At 36.7% G+C, this 19,249-nt stretch overlaps 1 protein-coding gene and 1 long non-coding RNA gene across 6 annotated transcripts in view; one reads left to right on the forward strand and one right to left on the reverse strand.

The window, feature by feature from the left end:
• The window catches only part of anapc1 (anaphase promoting complex subunit 1), a 153,504-nt gene that overhangs the window by 110,071 nt on the left and 24,184 nt on the right, over window positions 1–19,249 (forward strand). For 2 of the 4 annotated variants that reach the window (XM_044215538.1, XM_044215543.1), the window contains exon 55: window positions 5,457–5,531. The exons of the other annotated variants lie outside the window; for them this stretch is intronic. The gene's annotated coding sequence lies outside the window, so the exon portion shown is untranslated. The remainder of the gene's footprint in view (window positions 1–5,456; window positions 5,532–19,249) is intronic. 4 annotated transcript variants of the gene reach the window in all.
• LOC122884978 overlaps window positions 16,556–19,249 on the reverse strand; it is a 66,819-nt gene continuing 64,125 nt past the window's right edge. For both annotated transcript variants that reach the window (XR_006380022.1, XR_006380023.1), the window contains one exon: window positions 16,556–18,926. This is a non-coding gene — a long non-coding RNA (uncharacterized LOC122884978). The remainder of the gene's footprint in view (window positions 18,927–19,249) is intronic.

Below are 19,249 nucleotides of genomic sequence, written 5' to 3' on the forward strand. Positions count from 1 at the left end.
TTTGCATTAAAGGGCTACAAATAGAAAAGAGAGAAATTTGAAAATAGGTAAGAGAATAGCTCTAACTAAACTCCTCCATGTCAGTACCTGAGTCATGCTTCTCTTCAATGACAGAACAATACGTACGGACACTCAAATCAAATTTAAACAAACTCCTATCTACCTGGCTATGAAATCGAAGGTATCTTTTCACTCTGCAGCCGCTGATGCAGCAAACATAAAGCTGAGAATTACAAAACAGATCAAAACTTAATACCGGATTTAAACTTGGCATTGGGAAATGATTTTTATTTCCTCGTGTGTACTCTTCACATAGTCAGCACAACATAAGTCAATGTGTGTCAAACTATGTAATCACTTTTCATTGCTTTGACACAAAATGCATTCAATGACCACATCTTTCAAAATCCATGTACAGTTTTTAAACTCAACCATCACCAAATCTCATTTTGCACATGTCTACATACTATTAAAATAATTAATACATTCGAGTGAAAAAAAAGTAGTAAAAAAACAAAACAAAAGGGGGGCAAGTGAGGCAGAATCCAGAACGTTTTGTAATTGTATGGGACGATGTGGCGTTTCACCGTTCTCCTCCAGTCACAGACTAGTTTACAGCCCATCCAAGGATGGTGTCACATTTCCTTCCACCTTACTCTCCATTCCTCAATAGAGAGTTATGAAATGGTGAACTCAATGTTGAGAAATGTGTTTACCAATTGTAAAAAGCTGTAATGTCATTAAGTTATGTGATTTTGTGGGTCTGGCAGGGTTAATCTGAGGTAAAATCCCAGTGTTCCTAAAGAAAGTAGATACTGTGTATTAGACTGTATTATGAGGAAATGTGTATGAAATCATGCACAAAACCACAACAATATCATTTACATGCTTGAGAGCATAAAAAATTACATATTTGAATTTTAGTATTTCAATAGAAGCATCATACAGCTTCAAAGATGTGCTGAAACAAGCAGATACAGAATGTGCTGCTGTCATTTGCTTTATTTATTTATTCTTTTTTTTTTTTAAGAGGATTGGCACTAAATAATCTCCTTCTGTCTGGTGTGCATGCTGACACATTGGCATACACAGGTTATGTAAGGCGAGATGCGATATGATGCTGAATCAATAACAGCTTTAAAACACATATCACTGTCCCAGTATTTACATCTGACAGAGATGCAGTTGTCCTAAAATAACTAGGTCACTAGTTAAGCTGAATTGCAGAGCAAGAGTTTTCCAGTGAAGGTCTCGGCCTAATTTAAAACCTAATGTAATTAAACGTAAGCACGGATGATATGTGCAATGAAACCCAATGTTTGTGTCAACTCGCTGCTGATGTGAAGCTTCATAAGGAAATCGGGCAAGAATCCTGCCGTGAAGCATGCCGGCTATGGAAATGAGAGATTATTATCATTAAGTCATCCTGTCCCACTTACAGCACACAGCTACACACCCATACCAGCTAAAACCCTCATACTGTCTCACGCAGGTAAACACTCAAACACCCACATACTCACTTTGTCTCAGCACGCACTTTCACATGTACATCTTGCAATCACATTTGCCAAGAGTATGTCACTTGTGTTTTCTAAAGGCCTTTGGCACACTGGGATCTTCATAGGTCACCTTGACAGATAAAAATATGCTGTGTGTACTACGTTTTTGTTTTTTGCACCACGCGTTGATTTTGGTCTTTTTTTGAGCACTTTACGTTACTAATACTGTCACTGTTCCTCTCCCAATGTCCAGTGAGTTTAAAGCTATGCATGTAAGGAAAGGGAAGTTTATTTGTGGAGTACATTTCATACACAAAGGCAATTCAAACATTAAAAAGTAAATACAGCATATAACATTAAAATGTAAATTAAAACAAACTATTTAAAAAGAGGCAATTTGGAGGCAAAAATATAAATTAAATACACCATGTATTATTACTGCTGTTACTAGTATCACTGCTTCTGCTACTACTAATATTATTGCCACTACTACTGATGCAGCTTAGACTGACTGACAGATTTTGGTATCTTGCTTGTAAAACTGGGTACAAAGAGACTGGAGTGGTCAGCCAGCTTGATCCAGCTGTTTGACTAGCATAGTCAATCAAATCGTAAAAAAAAACTACCATCAGCTGCTGGATAGAGAAGCTGCACCAGCTTGACCAGATGGTCATGTCCTGACCATAATTATTGGTTTAGGTGGTCACCAGCTCCGGATAATACAGTATTGTAAGCACATGTTCGTCGTGTGTGGTCACCCAGCCTTTACCTCATTTACCAATTAACTAGCATCACTCAGTTCCTGACCAACAGAAGCCCAGCTGTTCCCGTCAGCACATCCATTTTGCTTTCAGGACTGAGGTCATGTCCTCTGTAGTTTTCCTATTTAACAGATCGATTTGTGTTTTTAAGCACAATATGTTTACATTTGACTACTTTTCTGACACATATGCCATAATAATAAATAAATACAGGATTCAGTAATCCTCCACCAGAATTTTATTTCTGGCAGCATGGAGAAGGCTTTGAAACTGTATTTGGACCTTCATATTTGGAAAATAAAGCTGTAACGCTTCATTTTATGGGCATGTAATTTCCTAATAATTTCCGAGAGTACTGGACATAAATATGTAATTTGGTACTAAGTACAGAGAAAATAGAGACAAAGATCTGACAATAATTTGAGTTTACTCTATTTGTTGATTTTCAGAGGAATTTCCTGTACAGAACCAAAATATTTACATAAAACACATTTTTTTTTGTTCTTCCCCAAATCACTATAGTAAATAGAGTAAAATATTAATCACCTGGCTGATCTCTTCTGTCAGAAATGTCATTTTCCTCTCTGCAGTTTGCTGCATTTCCTGATGTTACACGCATTGTTAGCATGGCATTTAGAGCAGATGAGCATGACCTTTGAACGTTAACATTAAGAGAAAAACTAATTTGAATCTTGCACACAGCTGTAAATAGCAGGTACATCACCCAAAATGCCAGAGTCTAAAAATATGCAGTTCTGCAAAAAAAAAAAAGACATCTACAGGATTGTATGACTCCCACCTTACAGCAAGAGACAGTTAGTGTATAATGAGTTGAACTCTGTCCAGAAGGTGCATGCTATGTTGACTTTGTCATGTGCTAGCAACTGATGCCATCTTTGAGCATTTAACTGTGCACACAATGGCTGAACCTGTAACAAAATGATACGGGAAACCATTTGTTGTGGCCTCGATTCTTGATATATTTGAGGTAAAAGTAAATAATGTGCATGATGTGTAGATTTATTTCCAATTTATATATTTTTTTTTTTCAATGTAGACCTTTTGGCTTTGTTGGCAAGTAAACAAGCCAGCTGCTACTGTATGCTGTTATCCACTAGAAGTAGTGTATATTGGCTTGTGAGCTACTCTGCTATGTTTACAAGACAGAAAATAGTTTGCTAGTTGACAACATTATCTAAACACATCACAATCAACAATGAAATTATCAGTTCCCAGTCACAACTGCTCATAAATAAACCATGTCTGTTTAGTTCTGTGGAGATTATTCACCTGAGATCCAATGATTAGTTTTGTTAGATTTTCTGCCAATGATTTTCTTAATTAATCGAATAATTGTTTGTTCTATACAATGTCTGAAAATAGTGTAAAATGTCCAAAGTGACGTCTTTAAATTGCTTGTTTTGATGGACATGACCAACAGTCCAAAACCCAAATATATTAATCAGTTTAATTAATTAATTATTAAAAGAGACTAGGAAATCATTCACATTTGGAACCAGAACGAAACCAGTGAATTTTCACAATTAATTGATTGATTAAAGAAACTGAAAATAAAGGAGACAATCGTGAGAGGTCAGGTGAGAGGAGTGTGTGGGCTTTATTTGGCTCCACAGATGGCACACACACAAAATGTTAAATGTCAGCATGCAGCATTGCCTCCTGACTGTCAAACACATCTCCCTGAATAGTAAAGCATGAAACCCACAAACCTTTTCTCAGTTTTGTTTTTCAGAAGTTGACAAGAAAAAACTGTTGTTTCACCTTGAAGCTGACTAAATATGGTATGTTTTGAGCCAAGACATATATTCACATTCCTGGAACACATACAGTATCCCCGTCAGTCATCACCTGTTTATTTATCAGAAACAGTTTCTGAAGGATTCCCCTATCACAGGCTTGTGTGTTCCTGTCTACCAGTCATACCACATTGTGCGAGGAAATAATCTGCTAATTTGAGGTAGAGAGATCATGTGCCGAGCGATCACAGGCGACCTGCCTACTGCCTGCCTCTTATCTGATCTGCCTCTCACTGATCTGAAGCTCTGTTTCATTAACAAAGCAGAACTCTGACATGAACTGGACTTTCCCATCCTTTTTTATCATATTCATTCATTCTGGCCAAAATCTCTTCAATTGCGCACTGCGTGGGTGCAGCTCTACAAAAAGGCCTGAAACAGCGTCTATAACGTGCTGTCAGTATTTTAATTCAAATGTAATTCACAAAAGTCATTCCTTTTTTAGCAATAAAAAAGTCAGTTATTTTTAATTGTGGTGTTTATTTTTTTGTCAAAAGGGGGGGGAGTACAGACAGATAAATTGGCTGGGCTGATTTATTGGTTGATATTAGTTTATTGCAGATATATTTCACCGTGCACAAGTTGGCCTATAATTAACATACAATTGCAGCACAGTTGTTCACCAAATATTTCAAATATTTTATTGTCATTACCCTCTACTAACTTCTTTGCACTTACTTCTCACTCCTCCTCTGCTGCTTGTATTATTACTTTGCTGTATAGTTATATATGAATGAAAAATGAATGGGAAGCTAAATCGGGGGTGACTTCACCTTTAGCTTCTAAGACTGGTGGGCAGGCCAGTGTACGGCTTTGATTGACGAGTATAGACAGTGTTTTGTTTAGCAGTGGTATTGAAGAATAAGGACCACACCATTTAAACTGATCGAGCTACACTCAGTTGCCAGTTTATTAGGTACACCTAGCTAAAACTAATGCAGTCTAATTCAACAGTCCTGCAATAAATTCTCCCTTCATGAGTACAAAGAGGTGTTTCTGTTATTTAGCCTACCCTCGTTGATAAGAATGGGGTGGACAAAGTAATAAAAACTCCTGTCACTGTAATGCAATACAGTTCAACCTTCATGAAGGTAGAATTTTGTTGTTCAAAGTTTGTGTAATTTTTTATGTTGTGTCTTTTAGGTTGCTGTCTTGCTGTTAGTCAGTGTCATAGTCAGCTAATTATAGACATTACTGCTTTATGCAAATACAGTTTAAAATGAAATTAGATATATGCACAGATCTTTTGTTTTTTCAAAAGACAGAACACAAAAGACTTACAAAGCTGATCTGTATGCTGTAGCAGAACAAAAAAACATGTGGTTCAATTAAATTGGACCTGCCATCTTGATTTATTGTTGCACTGCTTTAAATTGCAGAGAAAGCTGCCAGCTGGCAAATACAAAACAAGAAAGAAGCCTGATGACTAAGATGGCATCTACAATTCGAGAAAGGTTTGACTTTAGATCATATTTATTATTTTTACTGTCATGAGTCACCAGTGAACTGGAAAAGACATGATTTGTCCATTGCCTCTTAGGACTGCACTGGAGGGCAGGCAGAAAAGATGTGTGCTCTACAGCAAAGCAGTGTTTTATCTTTCTAAACTCACTTGTTTAAATATGTGCGCTCAGATAATTGGCCTATTGTTGATGTCTGAAAACTTACCACAAAGCCACCACTGTTTAGGTTTTAATGTTTTCATTTCAAGTGAAGGATGGATTGAGAAAAGTCTGCGGCCTTCAAGGCGCAATAAAACCCTTTCAGAAACCCGCTGCTTGGACTCAAACCTGTTTGGTGGTCAACAGTTTGCTCAGAATCGATCATGATGGTGGAAAAAGCTTCCTCAGGATGAAAACTATTGTAATTATACTGTACTTAGAAGCAGACATCTGTCTGAATTAGCTAATTGATCTTTAAGCTTTAGTGAAGAACACTTTCCAAAGCTGTCTCAGACACAGCGAAGTGATGAAGAAGGTCAAAATGAGAGTTTATATTATGAAATGGCCATGCAAAAAAAAAAAAACAGTTACTGTGGATCAGCTCACAGGGAGCCTTTGCCTGATCTAAAATCCTCATCACCATTTAATGTCATCCAGTTTTACATTTTGACTTATCACTCTGGTCATGTTTAAACAATGCAGCATTATGCATGTAAAATTCTCAAGGCTTGTTTGGCACAGTTTCACAGTCATTTCAACAACAACAAGTTAGACTATTATCTACAATTTCTGGTCAGAAAAGTATATTTCCTCAGACAATCCTTTGTTAGAAGAAAAATCTGAACTATCAAACCTCAGAGGTGTGAATCGTAACCATTAAAATGTTTAATGATTCATATTTTGTTTAGCTTCTGTTTATTCTTTGTCTAAATTTTCCTCAACATCTGAGGTGATAGTGATTGTTCCCCAGTAGCTGGAAATGCTGGATAGGATTTTGTTATGAAATGTGTCGGTTATGAATAAAAGAGAGACAGCAAAGTCAAACATTTCCGTCATTCACTGTTCCCATTGTGACAGCTGAGAGGCTGAACTGGCTTAAATAGTGACTTGCAAATATTTCATAACATTTAGTTAAGCTTGGAGTTACCAAATCACTTGGGTGTACCCTGGTTTATCACGTGGGAAGACACAAAATAACACAAAATTATGCAATTGATGTGACTGAATGTTTCCATTTTGCGGAAAAACGTGTGAAATTTATAAAATGTTGCCTTTAAATTAGGTTCTTTAATCACATCTGTTAAGTGTTTTTTTTCATATACTTTGCCCCGAATGTTTTCTATCAACCTGAAGGCAACACAAGTTGACCTTCCACTCCCTCCACAACAAACTTTTCAGATATCTGCAAATGGGTCCAGTTTTAGCTGTGTTGTCTCACTCTGACGTCCGATGCTGGGGTTACCCAACAATGTTGCCACATCTATCCCCACCGCTGTGACAGGCGAGACAGTGACGATCAACAACTGTTTTTAAAACTTTTATTTACTTTGGGAAAGATGATAAGTATGCAAACTCTTTTTCAGAAATGACCCACATCTGGAATAGACTGATAAAACAGTTTGTTGTCAGTTGGAGTTGCCGTTGAGGTTTACCACATAGGAAAATACAATAAATGCAAGATTATTTTGGGTGCTGACAACACAGCTGCATCTCTTACCTCATCACCGATGTACTGTAACCACAGTAAAGAACATTATTTGTCATTTCTTTATGTGTAATTACTGTAATTATTGGCAATCTGTGGGAAAATAGCAGATCACATGAAATTTTGCAAATTAAAATTAGAGTAATCTTGCAGAGGGTGTGCAGAGGGAAAATATCTGCCAGGGATTATATCAACCAGCTTCCAGTGCAAATTAACTTCTAAATTATCTTCTAAAAGCAAATTTAGTTTTTTCTAGTGCAATGACCTGCCTTTATTCTTTTCTTGAAAAGCTGATTTCTTAGAAACAGCCTTATACATATTCTTACTGCATTGGCAGATTTTTATCACTTGTTTTAAGAAAATAAGGTTTTTGTGACACAAAGGACAGACATTACTTGGTGAGCTTTTTAAAAAAAAAAAAAAAAAAGTATTCACTGTCTTTTCAACAGTGAGTCTGTGCCATTGTGTGTTTGTGTTTGTGTGTGCGTGAGACCTCTCCCACTTGTGGTTGTCTTGTCTCCCAGACCGTAGGAGGCCTGCAGTCTTTCACATCAGGACAGCTAGACGTCTGCATGCCACTAACTTACACACACACTGTTCTTTGATGTAGAGGCTGATAAACAGACACATGTTGTGAGGAGAGAAGTACTAAGGTGTAAGGAAACCTTGTGAGCCAAACTGTCAGTTTACCTCTTACCAGACCAGATAAAATCAACTTCTTACTGTTAGATGATGCACCAACATGTTTAAAGTGTAAATACTGTACAGGTGTTTGAGGATCTAGGCTTTTTTAAAAACATGCTCAAAGAAAAGTTTGTGTTGTGCAGAGATTTGTTGTTTCTGCAGTACCTTTCTTTTTCACAGCTGATGTGGTAGCTCTTAAAGCTCATAAAGTCCCATTGATGTGTATTTTTGAGAGGCAGGTAAAGAGCATTAAAGGACCTGTGGTAGAGTGGTCTATTGTTTGATAAAAATTCATAAACCAGCACTCAAGGTCACGGGTTTGATTCTTGCAACAGCCAATGTAACACAACAGCCTAGTATCTGGTTGAAGCAAGCTTGTAGTCTCTCTACTTACATCGTATGCTGCACTGGACAAAACACCCGCTAGGCTAAATATTTAAAATGTAAACTGGATACTAGAGTATTTAAGTGAGATTTTAAAGAATAAGGCTGGCAATATTCTCTATTTTTCTTACTGTACATAACAGAAAATGGTTCCCAACAAATTGACTACTTACTCCTGCTTAAGTAACGTTTGCTAAAAACTACAGCTGTTTTAAGAAATGACCTAGCCTTTTCAAACTAGACTAAGAGTCTGCAGCCATGCTAGCAGCTCTGTGAGCCTGTACTGAGGCACAGCTGTGCTGTGAAAGTATTGATGGACATTGTTAGTTTTGGTCTTTTGGGATTTGTTGACAATAATTAAAGTGCAGAATAATGGCACCTTTAGCCTGAAGGTGTTTTCACAGTTTTCATTGAGTTGACATTATGCACACAGAGGCAGAAAGACAGTGAATTCTCCTTTTACAGTCAAACTGGTCATTTTAAACAACTAATTATTGGTCCACCACTGCAGAGACCTGTCTCCTAGTATAGTTTGTGTTGTACTAAGTTGTTTTCCCAAATATGTTGTGGTGACAATGATAATCGCTAATTGGATTATGTCTGTCACCAGAGGCAACGTTTCTTTGAGTGAATGAAGCGCTACATTTATGTTCTACACCAAATTCGCAGGGAGGTTGTCGAGGTGGATGGTGGGTGTACAAAGTGCAGGACTGTAACGCCAGAATCCGAGGTTTGCATCCACACTCCCGTCTGTGGTTAGGTTAAGGTTAGGGAAAGATTGTGGTTTCGGTTAAATGCTGATAATCATGTTGTGATGCAAGTCACTGCAGACATTTTCTGTATTAAACAAGACTACAATCTTTCCCTAACCTAAACCAAGTGCAGCCAGTCCCTAAACCAAACCATAGAAATGTTTACATCAGCATCTGCATCCTCTCATCTCTGACATTATGAGTTGGTAACTCAGTGTAACCTAAGGACATTCGAGTAGACAGGCCTCATTGTTTCTAGATCCTTTCACACTTTGCATATAGGAAGAGAGTGGGAGTTGGTAGTGCACTGTTCTATAAGCTTCATTGCACTTGGAAACAGCAGGCAGTTCTGTTTTCTCTTGGATTATTTAATTTCATGGCATATTAATGCAATACAACCATTTTAGCACAAATGAATGGTTTACAGTATTGCTACAGTCATGTCTCAGCCTGTCAAACTTTAAAATTAGGTCAATAACAGAGAGAGAGACAGACAGAGAGGTTCCCCACAAACAAAACAGTGTTATGACCTTTAATATTCACATTGACTGTAGGCTTGTCACCATCTCTGATTCTTTCTCAGTCTAACTGAACCAAAGTGTTGAGTTGGCCTCTGTCAGCTTGTGCGATTTCATTGATTGAAACCTGAATATTGGTATGACCAAGCAGTTAACTTTTGATTATTACGGCAGCCTTCCTGCCTTCCAAATTAATTTCCTGCCCTCTAATTGAAAGAAAAGACTGATAATTGAATGTAAGCGGATGTAATGGGCCCTTTTCCTTGTAGATCTCCACTTAGAGTAACTACCTTTTTTCCGGTTGTTAAGTGTCAGCAAATAGTTATTTGCCTGACTCCAGACTTATTGGAGATTTCTCTACTAGAGAGAACGAAGGCTACACTGCAGATTGTTCTGCACCATTAAAGCCACCCATCATACAGTGAACGCCTGATGATGTTTAACTTCCCCACTGAGAGACTAGGGAGGTCTTCAGTTCCTGCAGTGGTCAGATTTCTTTAATGAACATCTGTATGTGAACAATATAGTAATAGTGGGATAAGCTGATCCAACTTTGATCACGGTATCTTTGGATATCTGAGCACTTTGATGCTGATTAAACCTTTAAAAGACGTGGGGTAAAAGGGAAACTTTAGAAGTCTCTTAAACTGCCAGTATGCTTCATCAGAAGTGTTTGTCATATTGCTTCGGAAACCCCCTCCCCCCACACTTTTGCTATATCTGATTGGTGTGTATGTGGTGGGGGGGTCCGACCATTTCTGTAACTTTGTGGAACCAACGATCCAACATTCACACCCACCTAATTAATGCAGTAATTGGCCAGCTGTGCAGATGAGAGAAAGGAACCAGGGTTTGAACTTCTCTCTCTAGCTCTTTTATTTTTCATACTTTACACAGCTATTTTGGTCACTTTTCATGTGAACAACCGAGTACAACACTATGGATGCCTTCCAGGAGACACAGTCTGAAAATGTGTGCCATTATTCCCATATTTAAACAACAACACGTCCTCCCCCCTCTCTGTGACGTCCGGCTTTTGACTCTGGCTTCCAGTGTGGCCGTTCTGAACTTGATTTCCAACGTGGTCAGACAACATGTCGCACAAACTAGTTCTGTTCGAGCATAACTTGACCCTTAAACTTTGTCTTGTGGAATTATGCTGTACACTAGGACTTTATGTCTACTGTTGCAAATTCATAGTTTAAGTATGTAATAATGTATGTGTTTCTTGGTGTAAAACTGGCCAATACAGATGTATTAATACAGACAGAGATGTAGAGAGGTACTTGAATATCTATTCCATGTTTATTTCATGTGTTTGTAGTATCTGCTATATCCATCTATCTATCTCAGATTCAACAGTAAAACAAATATTTGACTGTTGAGGGATATTACTTCTTGTGTTTCTTGTGTGGTCAGTACATATTTGAATGGCGTTATGTTCTGCTTGTTGTCTCCCATTGTTGCCTGTTGCTAGGGAGTCTTGGCCAATGAAATGACCAGTGGTGTGTGTGTGTGTGTGTGTGTGAAACTGCCGTGAGTTCAGTGGGTAGTGAACTGCTCAGGTTGTCAGCCATTTTGCATAAGTCCTACTATAAACACCACTGCAATGAACTGGAAATTCGGCATTTCTGAAAATTCACAGAATGCACTGTAAAATGCGTTTGAGTATCTTTACTCACTCTATAGTGGTTTAACAAACTCTTGTTGACTTCCCCTTGGAAGATCCCTGTTGCCATCTTAAATGACGTTCCAATACTGTGACAAGTGGATATCTGTGACATTGACCCATCGAGAGTGGAGTGTGTTGTCATTTCCACATCCATCATAAGCAAAGCATTGCAGATTTTTAGCTAGTACATGCAATGGACGCTACATATTTTGAGGGCACTATAGTGGATCAATTTTACACTCACTATTCAGGCACCTAAATGGTTGAAAAGTGCACTAGGTAGCAAATAAGGAGTCATTTCGGACACACAAAAGATTCATCCTGGTAAAGTTGTCAAGCGTGGGGTTGCTGAAAATCTTGCAGTCATTTACACACATTTGGGATTAAGTGCCTTGCTCAAGGGCAGTATGATGGTAGTTTTTGAGGTGGGGGTGAGGTTGAGGATTACTCATTCACTTTCTCCACATAGTTTTTCCGAGCTTGACTTTCTCAACGTCTTATTTTACGCCAGCAGCACTCAGGCAGGACGTGCTATTAGTCACAATGAGTAAAGTTAAAACCAATTGATTTCATTCTTGATACCACATGATTCAGAGCTCAGTCAAATCACTATGTACACCTTTACGACAAAGCGATTTATATAAAAAAAATGCAGACAACGTACATAATGCTTCAGAAAGTATAAAAATAATGTATAATAGTTATCTTGAGACAAATTCAGTTAGTGTGGAGGTGTGTGAGGCCTAGTTATAATTGGTTGTTTCCTCACCACTTCAACACTTTCAACAGATGGTGGTGTCGTTTTCACATGTCTCTTCAAAATGGAGACCACAGCTCTCCTACGGACTTTAGTTCTGTTTCTGTACAGCCTCCCACATTTCTCTGCTCTGTCAACTGATCTGTTATTTGCAGCAGATCTACACGCACCACAATTTAACCAACGTGTCTATCTGTCTTACTTTATTCTCTCTCTCTCTCTCTTTTGGGCCTCTTTCATACCTTTTTTTCCTTTCACTTTTCTCTTGTTGTTTCTGCTTCAAAACATTCAGAGGCACAGAAAATAAAGAAAAGTAGATTTTTCTATTCCTCTACTTGCAGTGAAACTGAATCAAAAAGAGAACTACTTTGATCGATGAGGCATTAAAGGTGACATGATTCAGACTGAACCCACGTTTTAGAAACTAACGCTTCATAGTGAAATTTAAACTATGACTAGTGAATATAATGCAGAATTAATGACAAACCTTTTTTAATATAAATATCAAAAGCCTCCCACATTTCTTTATGGTTTGTTTTACCTGTTTCATAATTTAACTGCACCCTTCTTTTTACTTTCATTTCTTCTTCTTTTATTTTCAGTCTGTCTTTCTACCTAAAATATTGGTAATACAAAAATGGGGGACAGTAAATTTGAGCTCATATTCTAAAACTGAAACCAAATAAGAATAAAGACTGTTTTTAGGTGTGTTTTTATTTACTTAAATGCAAAAATTAATATTTACAAATGCTCTTAGTTGTGGAAAATCTTTATTTTGATCTTGATTCCTTCCTTCTGTCTTTTCTGCTTATATCTTTCCCTTTTTCTTTAATTTTCTCCCCTCTTTCAGTGTAAAAATATCAGCTGCAGAGAAAGAGGAAAAGTATTTCAGCTCCTCTACCCACCATTCTCTCATCCTCTCAGCTTCCTTTTCACTTTTTGAAACGCGCTTGATCGCATCAAAGCCCAGCCTCGACGTCTTCTCCTTTGTTCTCTGACTAATTTTGATAGTAAAAGACGCTGGGTAAAGCTGATCGGTCTCTCCTTTATATTTTTAGGTGACACAGTCATGCTGGATTATGTCATGTTTTTCAAGTGAAACTTTGTGAAATAGGTCGGTGGGACGATCGTCTCCAGCAACGGCTGTTGACATCCCACAGAGACGAACCCAGGCTCTGCTGTCTGGGGAAAAATTGTCCACCTTAGTTCTGATTTGACTTTTTGTTTACTGTTTTTGTCGGATGCTAGAAAATTGTAATTGGAGGCTGCTTGCTTTTTTGTCACAGGCCCCTGAACGTTCCTCAGGGTGTCTAAGTGTGAAAAATAAACTTGAACTGTTGATGTTGGTGTAGAAAAGAATGCTAAGTAATTATTTGAACCTTCACTTGTGCATAAAGTGTGGTTGCTTGCTTCAGCTTTGTGTTTTTTAATAAATAAAACTACCAGTAATAGTGAAACTCTGAATCAGAATGAGAATTACTTTGATCGATGATCCTTTTAAAGGTGACATATAAACTCTAGTGTAGTGGGTGGAGTGGTGTTAAATGTTGGCAAACGGTTATTTTCTTTTTTAGGTACAATCTACACTTCTGAAAGTGTGATGCTTCAGAGTGACATTTCTCCTATTACTTACTAAAATAAGCTTAATGTGTTGAAACATTTTTAGTATCTTAAAGAATGTTTATGCACTATGTAATTCCACACTGACATTTAAATAGTTTGTAAATGTGCAATGTGACTTTCAAGCTTTTTTTGAAATTAAACTGATTTAACTAAATTAAACAATATAAATTTTACAATATGAGAATTGTCACACTCTATACAATTTTATTTTATCTATAAAATGATCGGTCACATTGAAAGTAAAGCAGATGCTAAAACTTTAACATGACATTTATTTGCGTCGAATTTGTCTTCCAAGATGTATGTCAGTTACAAAATATGAGCTTTAACTTGTGACTGTATTTTGTGTTAATTGGTGTCAGACTTGTTTTCTTCATATAAATAAATCCATAAAGTCATACTGAAACTATGATGCTTTGGAGTGATAATATTACCAGAGCACCAGGGGAAATTTCAACAACCCACTCACTTTCGACTGGAAAAAAAAATCTTTTAACCTTTTCAGCAACAACAAATGCATGTTTAAAAAAAAAAAAAAAAAGAAGAAAAAAAGGAGAGAAATGAGGGTGGCTGAATACTATCAGGGTGTTGTGTTTGTTCACTGCTGTCAACCAGTTCAAAGTAAAACTCCTGCTGTTAGGTGCAAAGAGTGAGTATTTTGCAGGATCATACAGTCATCTTAACAGTCATCACAATTTGACTTTCTTTCGTCTTTCTTGAGCGTTTGCATATTTTTACATTTTCTATTTCACATCTCCTGTCATACATGCCTTTTTGATAATTTCTTGTTTATGACTGAGACAAGCAGTTTCAAAATGAGACTTACAATATTTCACAGTGTGTCATGTTCGCACAATGTTGACAATATTTATTTTTATTGACGTGACTGTGATGTGATTGCACCTTAATTCATGATTCTGAATGTTTTGGTGAGGGACTTGTAGAACGTTTTGCTTACTGATTTGACTGTAGGTGTGTTGACTACATTTACTTCTACTGATGACTCAAATGCAGTTTGACATTTTAATCATTATGTTAAAATTAAATTTAGGAAATTTAGGAAAGAGCTTTACAATTATTTTGACTTACTTTTCTTTATTCTTTTTCTTATAGCCCAGTTGATTGGTTAAATGATTCCTTCAGTATTGTGTTTTGTTTCGTTTATATACATTTTGTTTTGTGATATACAGTAGATACTGTATTTTATATATGACTCTGCCAATGAGACGTTAGTTGTTCCTGTTGCCGACTTTAATCCCTAATCCCGATTATTACCCCAATCGTTCTCTTCAGGGAGATTTTTTTTTTTAAATGCTTGCATGCAGTAGTTAGTTTAAGATATTAAATGTCACTGTATGTTCGGTCTCCCTGATCTGAAATGAGACAATGAGTAAATATAAACATGTTTATGGTTTCAGTCAGGCAGTGTTGCGTGCTCTGAGTCCGTGGGTGGCATCACTTAGTTGCCATCAGTGACTGTTTGACTAATCAACTCGCTAACTTGTTCCATGTGTGTGTGTGTGTGTGTGTGTGTGTGTGTGTAATTATACAGCTACTTTTATGTATTGATCTGTGTGTATATCAGTCTGTGCATGTATGTATGTATGTATGTATGTGTGTATACAGTATGTGTATATGCAGTTGTACTTTATATCTGCATAGATCTCTGTGTGTATATTGTGTGTTTTTGTATATGTGGTTGTTCATTTCTGTCTGCTTTTTGAGTGTTGTGTGTTGTTGTGTGTGTGTGTGTGTGTGTGTGTGTGTGTGTGTTTTATACATACAGTATTCATGTGCATATATTTACACATTATGTGTACATGTATGTGACATAACTATATTGTACGTCTCCTTGTGTATGTACATGTATTTGTGTGCATTTATTTGTACATAATATATAGATATTTGTCAGTGTGTATGAGTGTGTCTTTACATATTTACATCTGACTGTGTATGTGGTTCTATGATTGTGTGTACTTCTACAGTTGTACAGATGTTGTTGTTATTATTATTACTATTGCTACTTCTAATCTACTTGTGTTTGTGAATGTGTACATTTATTTTTAACTTTATGTATGAGTGTGTGTGTGTGTGTACTTCTGCAGTCGTATGCATGTGTGTGCGTAAATACATTATATGCATTTATTTGTACAGTATGTGTAATACATGTAATACATTTTTGTCTGTGTGTGTCTTTGTCTTAATGTAGACTACGTGTGTGTCCAGTATGTGTGTTATTAATAATAATTATTATTTTTGTTATTATTATTATCCCTTCTACTACTACTTGTGTGAACAGATATGCATTTGTGTTTTTGTTTGTGAATGTGTACATTTATTTTTGACTGTCTGTGGTTCTACTGTACGAATATGTGTACTTCTGCAGTTGTGTGTGTGTGTGTGTGTGTGTGTACATACAGTCTTTGTGTGCATTTAATTTGTACAGTATGTGTACGACTCTACTCTACTCTACTACTACAACAAATACGTGTGTGAACGACTGTCTACTTGTGTATGTGCATTTGTGAATATGTTTATTTCTGACGGTGTGTGTGTGTGGTTCTATAACTGTGTGTACTTGTAGTTTTGTGTGTGTGTGTACATATTTTTGTCAGTGTGTGTGTTTACGTGTGTAATTTGTCCATATGTAGGCTGTGTGTGTGTGTGGAGTATGTGTGCATATGTGTATTCAGTTTTTATTAATTATTATTAGTATGATTTTTATTATCATTATTATTATTATTATTATTATTATTATTATTATTATGTGTATGCACGTATGCCTACATGTGTGTTCATTTCTGTCTGTGCATGTGGTTCTATAAGTGTGTGTGTTCTTGTTTATCTGCATAAATGAGTGGAGAAACATACACACTAAAATCACTGAATAACTGGTGTAATGTTTTCTATATTCTTGGGTTATTTAACCATTTTGACTCAGTATTAGTCACAGATTTATTGCTAGTTGAACAAAACGATGTGCATATGACATTCAAAACTGCAAAGGATACACATATTAACAATCAGTAACAAATAGTGACATGTAAATTTAAAAAGAGCTACCCTCAGTACCAAATGCAGATTCTTCCACAGGGCATGCATGCTGAACAGTTTGATGAAACTGATGTGAATCATATGTTATGGCTTACAAAATTTAACACTTCTACGAGATCACCATTGTCAAAACACCAATTGTGGGAATATCTTTTAGAAGAATAGTGTTTATCTCCAGTAGAGTTTCATTGATTTGTAGAATCTTTGCCGAGCAGCATTGAAGCTGTTCTGGACGCTCATGGTGGCCTAACGCCTCACTACGGCACTTCACGTTGATTTTTTTCTTTAATTTGTCACTCCTCTGCGTGTGTGTATATGTGTACAGCCGTGTGTACAGTATTTGTCACTATATGTTATGTGCTGATATGAAGCTTGTGTGTGTGTGTGTGTATAGCACTGTGTATGTATTTATTTGCATGCACATGGACGTGTGAAAGAGCTTGTTGCCTCTTGCTGCTCATCATCTGTCTGTCCCGGCTGACATTTACACATTCAAATCAGAGACTGTCTGAGGCACATGACAAGATTTCATGCCTTGTTCAAGATAATCACTTACATTACTGCAGCGTGTCAAACTGTAAGACTAAGAAGATGTGATGCTCTGTTGACGTCAAGTAAAAGCCTCACATCTCCCAGAAGTCAACTTTTCAGGAACTAAGACACAGACTTGTTTTTAGCTTTACCACCATGTTGCGAAAACTCCATCTGTGCTCTTTGAAAGTTAGTTCATGTTAATGTTTGTTCAATTATTTTGTTCTGTTTTGTCCTAATTTTCTGAAAATTGCTTATAGGCATTATTTTGAACTGATATCATGTTTCAGAAGTCCACTACAGAAAATGACGCATTGCCTCAAAATGACTTTTTGGATTTCTGTAATTGGAGTTTTATAATATATACAACATACATTTTAAAACATACTGCACCTTTCTTTGTCTGTGATGGACTTTTTGGCAAACAAAGTTAATATATATATTTGTTCACACATAGCCCATATAACATATACAATATTAAATATTTCCTTATGTGGTGCAATAACAGTGCTTCATGATAATTTCCATATTTTGTCACCTTCATAAAATGTGCAGTTTGTGGCAAAGGGAGGGGTTACCACTTCAATACTTGTGCACATAAGGTCAGAAGAAAAGAAAAAAACATTTCAAGAAAAACATATTTGCAAAATCAACTGTTATTTTTACACATACAGCAGTGAGGTCTGTAGGACCAAAAACAAGGAGGAAGTATTGTCAATGTCGACACAACACAACAGTTACAGAACATTTACTTTTACATTTTGTGGGACTTGTTTGTGTATTTCCTGTACTGTATGCCCTACACCACTCTAGATGGCTTGTCAGCCTTTGTCATATTATTAAGCATTTTATTTTTCTCCTGAATCATATTTGTTTTTCAGAGGAAAATTCTGTCTAAAAACCTTTAATTGTTTCATATCATTTTCATTTTACAGACTGAAGCTGGAGAAACCATCTTGCATTGGGTCATCCATTAGCTTACAGGTTGTGATTGATGGAAGCTAGAACAATAACATTTAGTTTTACTGACTACTGTAGAAGTCTCCAGTTGTTGTTTTTTTGTGCTATTTGGTGCTGAATGGGAGTGAATGAGCCTAAGCAATATAGCAAACACAAATATTTTTATATTGTGGCATGAGCATGCAAAAACACAGAACAAATATCAGAACTGCACTTTCAGCAACAAGGTGGCTGTTCAGTATGGGAACACTTTGTTGCTTAATATCTTATAGCTGCATTATTTTCAAGTTCACAATGTTTTAATCAGTGACGTTTTCAAGGTTTCCAGTGGGACGAGCACGTTTCCTATGTTCCCTGGAAATCCTTGACATTTCTTGAAGGATGGAGATAAACAAGTTGTTGAAAAGGTAACCTTGAAACCCTGCCTCATAGCATCAACACTTCACATCCTGTGTTGATATACCAAACACTCTCTGATGTCTACTTGTCTATTGCCAATCTCGGTTCCTTGAATTTCACTTAACAGGATCTTGAATAATTTAATTATTGATTGAAAAGTCTTTTCGTTTGATGTCCTGATGTGTTTGGGATCCCTGCTGCCGTGGACGGTGTAATTCTGTCAAAGGAGGTTAGAAAACATGAAAATTAAAAAATGAAAGTGACCATGAGATTTTCATATTAAATGCACATATTAACTGTCAGCATTTCTGAAACTTCCCTGTGTCATCTGTGTGGGTCTGTCTCTGGACAAGTTCAGCCTCTTGAAACTGAAATTCAAATGACACATACACACACACACGCAGATATTTATCATGTTTTTGCGTGAGAATTTCACCTCCTGTTTACAATATTACAGTCAAAAGTTGTTCTGCATGACAGAAGAAGAGCATTTCAGTCTTGTAGTTTCAAGTTATCAATCAGGTACAGAGGTATTGTTTTTTGGATGATTCGAGTGAAATTAATTACAGCGGCATGTTGTTCTGCTTGCAGGTTTCACATAGAGGATATTGAAGCCTTGTTTTGAAAATGTACAATAGTACCAATATCTCTTCATGGCCTTGTCTTGTGTTTTGGTTTAATCTGTTGCAGC

Source organism: Siniperca chuatsi, linkage group LG11 (assembly GCF_020085105.1).
Source record: "Siniperca chuatsi isolate FFG_IHB_CAS linkage group LG11, ASM2008510v1, whole genome shotgun sequence".
NCBI lineage: Eukaryota > Metazoa > Chordata > Actinopteri > Centrarchiformes > Sinipercidae > Siniperca > Siniperca chuatsi.